Raw genomic sequence first — 7,767 nt, 5'->3', positions numbered from 1 at the left:
GTAAGCAAATTCAATAAATGAGATATGTTCATCCCAACTACCCTTCAAATCAATGGCACAAGCCCGAGCATGTCTTCCAGGTCCGTATGGTCCTCTCTCGATGCCCATCGTCTGTGGGTGGAAGGCCGTGCTAAAGTTCAACAAGTGTGCCCATAGCCTTCGAAACCACCCCAAAATCTGGATGTGAACCTGGGATCACGATCGGAGATGATGCTTACGGAACCCCATGCGGCGAACAATATTGTCCATGTACACTTTGCTAGCTTTTCCATTGGGTAAGTTACCTTAATCGAATGAAGTGTGAGGTCTTGGTGAGCCAATCCACAATCACCCATATGGCATCAACACCCCTAATCGTGCGGGGTAACCCTGACAAAGTCCATGGTGATGTGCTCCCACTTCCACTGGGATGGGAAGTGACTGTAGTAATCCGTAGGGTCGATGTCTCTCGGCCTTTACCTTCGACAGTGAGGCATTTCGATACAAATGTTGCCACATCAGCTTTCATGCCTATCCACCAAAAGTGTAACTTCAAATCCTTGTACATCTTGGTGCTGCTAGGGATGTACTGAGTATGGAGAACAATGGGCTTCACTCATAATTTCTTCCCTCAACTTCTCATCATTGGGTACATACAACCTACCCCCGAATCGAAGGATGCCATTTTTGGATAAAGTAAAATCCGATTCCTCCTGCGTCTCTTTCTCGAATGCCATCCATCACTTTTTAAAATTCTGCATCGTGGTTGGGCTACTTTGATCTTCTCTATTAATGAGGGTTGTATTGTCGTGCGAATAACATAGTAGCATCACCAACTAACACTTCCAACTCCATTCTTCTAGCCTCCTCTATGAGTTGCCCATTGATTAAGGCTGCCAAGGAAGGGTTTGTGATTTCCTACTAAGTGCATCTGCCACCACATTGGCTTTGCTTAAATGGTATTGGATAGTGCCGGATAGAGGGGTTAAAGCGTGCTCACTTCCGCTCCGGGATTGCTTAGTTATTTAGCTTAAACTAAGTTGTATTGATTTGTCCTCTAATAGTATCCACCTTACACAATGGTACAAATCAATTCCGGTTTAGTTAATATAAAGTCCAGTGTATATAAGGACCCAGTGAAAATCAAACTCTGAGCTTATACTTCTAGAAATAGAGAGACGCAACTATTTCCATATACTTCGTCCAGTATCTGTACTCCAAAAATTTTGGGTTGAATGACACAAGGCTGTACTACTTTGCTTACCTGGCTGTTCCTATGAGGACTTTCACTTCCGATCCTCCACTACCTAACTCAGCTTTAGAATGAATTGGAATATTGATGGAATCCCTACTATTCACTCCCAATAACGGAGGGGACATTCAGGGACCCATTACTCCACTCATATCTATTGTTGAGCAAAGTTTTGTCGAATCCTTCAGCCAGTTCCTTTTAGTTCTTGACGCACTTGGCTACATTAACACCCGATATAATACTGTTCATCAACTTAAATTGCTAGATCTATCATTCTCTTCCAACTACATGATATAATCCATACCTCCTAGCATCCGTCCTAAATTATCCTTTCTAGATATCCATCGGTTCGTGGGTGTATAGACATATCGAGATTCAACTACGTGCCTATATATATATATATTTTTTCACCGTCCCTTCGAATCTAGACACAAATCTTGGGTTTCCTCTTGGACAAGGTCCATGAACGTATCGGCCCATACACCAAGCCAATCCCAGATTCCCGTAGATTTACCACCAAGTCCTAAAAATGGCTCTCCGAGAGACATGTGGGGCCATAGGCTTACCTAAGGGTACTTAGGACCAATACTCAAAATTTCTAGGTGGTTCCCAAAGAAAGCCCGGGCGATCACTAAGGCCACGAGAAAAATGAAAGATAATTTCCCCTAATCATTAGCCTACGTAACAAGTCTGCGGAAAGTCTCTCACCGACACTAGCTTACGCAAGTTGGAATTACAACTAACGACCGTGGGTGACTAAATTGAGTCGTAAACTCTAAAATCAATAATGCGTGCACAGGTGATAGGTATAGACATAAGGTACCATCACTGGCGATGATGACTCTGCCTCATCTGCAGGCATGTTGAATACACTCCCGGGTTGCATGGGACCGATGGCTGCGGGTTTGGCACATACACGGGCTTCTATGCGAGCAAGTCTTGGACATATGCCCCGCTTGTTGCATCGTAGCAACGAATGCCCAGGTGATGAGTTTGAGGTGTTTGTGAAAAGGCTCGGTGAGCTTTTCTTTTGTATAAATTAGCTATTTGCTAATCCATCTCAATGTGTAAGCTTCTTCCGTTCCTATACCTTATGGTATGATTCACTATTCAAAATGTTATTCGTAATGTTCCTAACCACAATTTTTCTTCTTTTTTTTTTTTATTTTTTATTTATTTATTTATTTATTTATTTATTTATTTATTTTTATAGACCAAGGGCCCCAATTTTTTATTGGTATTGGTGTATCTTGAAGTCGTTGGGCTTATGCAACAGCAATCCTATAATGTATAAATTTTCCTAATATATACAATAGCTCTTTATGGTTAGGCTAATCCCAGCTTATCATTATATTTTACATCATTGTCCATGACTTTACCCTCATAAACCTTAGTATATATCCTTTTTTTTTTGTAACTCCTAGGGTTTAGTATGTAGTTTCTCATCTTTTCTTCATTTCTAAACTGGTTTATGTTCTATAGAAGTCTCCTACCTTTATTTGTATTATCAAAGCATTGTTCTATCAAAGAAAATTTATATATTCTCCTTGTTGTACTGATTCTTGTTTATGGTTAAGGCTTTTAATATTTAACCCTAATTTAGAGTAAATCGGGTCGTGTGAACACCGAGTTAGTCCATGAGGTAGAGCATCACGCTCGATACCAAGTCATCACACCCCATCCCCGAACCACGGGAATGCAACTGGACGTACTAATACGCTCTCTAACCACCGAATCACGATGCGAGTCCAAGACTAACTCATTCACAACGACAAATAATAGGTAAAAGGAAAGGATTAATATTAATAACATCGAGTTAGCGAAGCTAGGTGATAGCATATGAAATATTGTCTATTCAAATTTACCCCTTCATATCAATGGGTTCTAATCGGGATCTATGTATTATCACCGTATAATAAATACACTTATCAAGAAAGGAATAAAAGAATACACCTTTGAATCGAAAAATAGTTTATCAAAGTGTAACAAAAGATGGCCACCGCCAAGAATCACTGTTCCCTCGTGGAACACATCTCACATAGCAGCACTCCGGCCCATGATCCTCATACTCCAAAGTCCACCACTCTTCATGACCTTCATCAGAGTCTTGAACTCCGTGCCGTCATGCTCGAATGTACCTGCATCAACTAAAAATATGTTTCCTCGAGGAGTGAGCTCCAATCGAGCCCAATGAGTGGCTAAGCCACACAAGCATACACAATAATAATAATGAATGGGGTTGATCGCAAACCATACATGATGGACGGATACCAAGGTGTCCCATACCACCAAGGTAGACCGTACATCACATACAATTTACAATCATGCTACATGAATGAATGATGATGTATAGTTTTATTGTTATCCACCTAACACACAACTAAGTCGGGTATAGTACTATAGCAACACCTTAGGTAGCATCCCGACATCGGTACCATAAACGGATGGTATACCGGAGATGACAAACCCGAGTCGCTCGAAGCCTCTTGTCGGTCTCCACCAAGAGATATACGCAAACCCCGAGTCAAATCCCGTCCGGCGTTCGGCCCAAAATACGGTTGGCGCCGAACTTCCCGGGTGGGTATACCCGAATAACGGTCGGAACCCACGGATTTGACCGACACCTAACCCCCTGCCGGTAAGGGTCATAGTCTGGGTAAACATTTATCCTAGCCAGCATTCACCTATTGTATGAGTGAGGTACGCATGTGCATAGGCCGAGAGCCGAGTCCATAGATACCGAAATACGGTCGGCGGCTATCCTCTCGCCCCTCTAGCCCATACGTGCGTATACAAGTACGAGATGTGAATACCGAAGGCGTCGGTCGGTCACCATCCGTTTCCACCTAATGCAATGGACAACTCTAATGCAATTTCAAGTACGGCAATCTCAAGCCCAGCACCCACCGGCACTTGGATCCCGCTTCCGAAGCCCTAGATCTACATGCCATGAGTGAGTCCATATTATGGAATCCTCGTCCAGCACCAACCGCACCCGAGTCCCATAACTAAATCCAACACCATTCGCACCATAGTGCAGTAAAATAAATAATATCGCAAGACAAGAATGTAAAGTCCTATCAACATCTAAACATTTATATCGTCCTATATCTTTATAGCACACATGCATGAATGACATTCGCAAGACACGACACACAAACATTCCATAAATTAAGACGTTTGCTTAACTCACTCACCTGATTCTCAGTCAATCGTCAGTACGGAGCTCTTCAAATCGGCGTTCGATGCCAAGTACACTGTCCCACGTACTAATACGCCTCCGAGCCGGGTCAGTCAACCTAAAGAGAGTGTACAACGTGGGGAGAGATTAGTGCCTTAGGGCTAGAAGAGTTGGGCCCCATAAGTTATCAAACAAGGCTAAAATAGGGGACCGGCACATACAGAAGGCTATATCATGTGCTGTCCATGTGCCTGTCCCTCTCGGACTTTCCCACCGGCAGATCTAGGTTCTCGGGGACTGCACTTGCATGTGCTGTCCATGTGCCTGTCCCTCTCGGACCTCCCACCGGCAGATCTTTCTCGGGCGCACTTGCATGTGCTGTCCATGTGCTGTCCCTCTCGGACTTCCCACCGGCAGATCTAGTTTCTCAGGGACTGGCACTTGCATGTGCCTGTCCACGTGCCAGTCTTGCTGTTCATGCCATTCCGAGAATGGTTTTGCAGCCCCAAAGTCTTGGGCTAAAATGGGGTATTCTTTGGGGTTTTTTAGGGGTCTCTTTGGCCATGAGAACAACTCCAACCAAGGTGCCATAGCACACACCCAACATGGGTTTGTAAACCCCATGATCGATTAGGTTTTCCTCCATTAAAATACATATGGAAAGAAAACTCATGGGTTTGGGTATTGGGGTTTTGAAAGGGTCTTTAATCAATGTTATTTAACACCCCTCAAACCCACACATCTACGGTCTTCCATGAGGGTTGGTAAAACCCATAAATGGAGGTAAATCCCCAACTTAGGGTTCATAAATGGAGAAGGGTGAATGGGTTTAAGGTAGGGTTAGGTGCTTCATAGTTAAACATCAAGGATTTGCCATTAATGGCTCTTCTAATTGAGTAGATGGAGCACTCAAGGTGTGCTCAACCAATTCAAACCCTAGGTAATAGAATTAGGGAAAGAGAGATGGAGAGAGAGAGAGAGAGAGAGAGAGAGAGAGAAAGAGACTCACCAAGGGTTGATGATGATAGCTTGTGCTCCACCATACTTCTCCCTTCTCCTTCCTTCTTCCTCTTCTTCTTTCTTCTTCTTTCTTCTTCTTCTTTCTTCTTCTCTTTCTTCTTCTTTCTTTTTCTCCTCTCCTCTCCACGATTTAGGATTGAAATGTGAGGTGAATAGTAGTTTTGGGTCTTTAATAACCCATCTAGGCATTAGGTCTTGTTTGGTTAGTCTCAAGTCCTTAGGTCCATTTGTTTAGGAGCTTGTTTGGTTAGGTATAAGCCCAAGGTCTAGTTTAAGTCATTGGGCCATTGGATCCACTTGGGCCCATGGCCCATGGCCCATGGCCCATGGCCCATGTCCTAAGTTCTAGTTACAATTAGAAAGAGACTAAGCTCCTAAGCCCAAGCCCATTCTAGTTCTTATGCTTATTAATGGTCATGCATAGGCATGAATTATTCGGATAGTGACTTACTCCCAATCATCGCTAAGTGGATAAGGGCGATTCAGGTGCGGGCCCCGCGGATCCCTATCATAAGGGAATTCCAAGAATATGCTTTGTGGGACGATTTTCCCCCTTTCTCTGACGGTGGATCTTTCCTCGAGGACTTCCCCTGTTTCGCGGTCGACAATCTCGTGTGATGGCTTGAGTATTATGACCCACAGTTCACGAGCGTACTCCACTCTTGGTTCTACATAAAAGGTTCAAACCAGACCGGTGGTCAGACCGAGTTTTAAACCGGGTTTTGGGCACGGATTTAACATCCCCTCTCTTTGTGACTCTCTTGGTGTTTACATTCACTTCACTTATCGTGAATGCAATCATGCTGCGGATTTTTTGGCAAACTTAGCTTGTGACACTTTGGCTGATTTTTCTTTCCACGATGCTCAAGGTATCCCACAGGGTTTACGTTGGATTATTAGTGAGAACAAAGTTGGTTTACCGGTCTTCATAATGTAATTTTTTTGTCAGGCGGTTTTTTGTTCTAGTGATGTGTGAGAGAGCAAGGCTCTTTGGGTTAGGGTAAGGCGGGTTATGTCTCACCTTGTATTCTCCTTTTTAGTTGGTTTACTAATAAAATTTCGGGGCCCAGCCCGGGTCCCAGGTAATATTCGGGTTTAAAAAAAAAAAAAAACTCCATTGATAATTTGAAATAAAGTAAGAAACATGCAAACCGATACTCTGGAAAAATTGGGGATACAACCTTGACATTTCCTCAATAGAAATATTTCCCAGCCATCTATCCTTGCAAGTTTTAATATTCTTCCCATTCCACACCAACCATTCTCATTCTGAGACACAAAATCCTGTATTCTCTACACCCCAGGCCAAATAGAAGAGGATTTGTAGCCTTTTTAATGGTCCCATGCATTAGCCTTCACAAATCTAGTCATAAATAAGTGACTCATCCCCGAATTACAATGTTTAATTTCCCACACCAAATTGTTGAGAAAAGCTTTATTAACATCCAGAAGCCTCCAAATTCCAACACCCCTTCAGATTTTGGCTTACTTCACAATGATTTTCTTAGTAATCTCCACGTCCCTGGACCAAATAAAATTCCTCATCTATTGTTCCATCATTTTAATAAGCGACGATAGTCACCAATAGACAGCAAAAATGTGAATTGGGATGCTTGAGACAACCAACCTCACAAGCTCCACTCTCCCTGCCATAGAAAGTAATTTATTTACATCCTACCAACCGGCTTTTAATTCTATCCATCAGAGAGAGCAATGACTCCTTCTTAACTCTTCCCTTGAAAATTTCTACACCTAAATAAGAGGTTGAAAATTTACAAATTGACACTCCCAAGACATCTGAAAGTTGATTCTTTCTAGAAGGATTTATACTTCCAAGAAACATCTTACTTTTATCCTTATTAAATTTCTAACCAGAAACTTCTTGATATTTAAGTAAAAATCCTATAAATTTCTAACATACCTGATAGATGCATTCATGAAGATAAAGACATCATCAATGAAAAAGAGACGAGAAAACACTTTCACACCCCGAGGACAAGGAAGGACTTGAATTTTTCTCCACAAACAATATGCTTTAAGCCCTTATATAGCACCTCTTCCGCCAAAATAAATAGAAGAGGAGAAATCGGATCCCCTTGACGCAAGCCCCTTTGAAAACCAAAGAAATCCACCAAACCATCATTTAATAAAACAAAGATTCTTGGAGAAACAAAATTTTGATTTATCCATGATAACCACTTTTCACTAAATCGAAACGTCTCAGCAGAATCGCAAATAGAAAATTCCACAATAGGGTATCATAGGCTTTCTACACATCCAACTTTATCCTAATCCCACCAACTTATAGATGAGTGCATTAGATAAGCAACTCCGA

Source organism: Telopea speciosissima, chromosome 4 (assembly GCF_018873765.1).
Source record: "Telopea speciosissima isolate NSW1024214 ecotype Mountain lineage chromosome 4, Tspe_v1, whole genome shotgun sequence".
Classification (NCBI taxonomy): Eukaryota; Viridiplantae; Streptophyta; class Magnoliopsida; order Proteales; family Proteaceae; genus Telopea; species Telopea speciosissima.
This window is presented reverse-complemented; position numbering follows the sequence as displayed.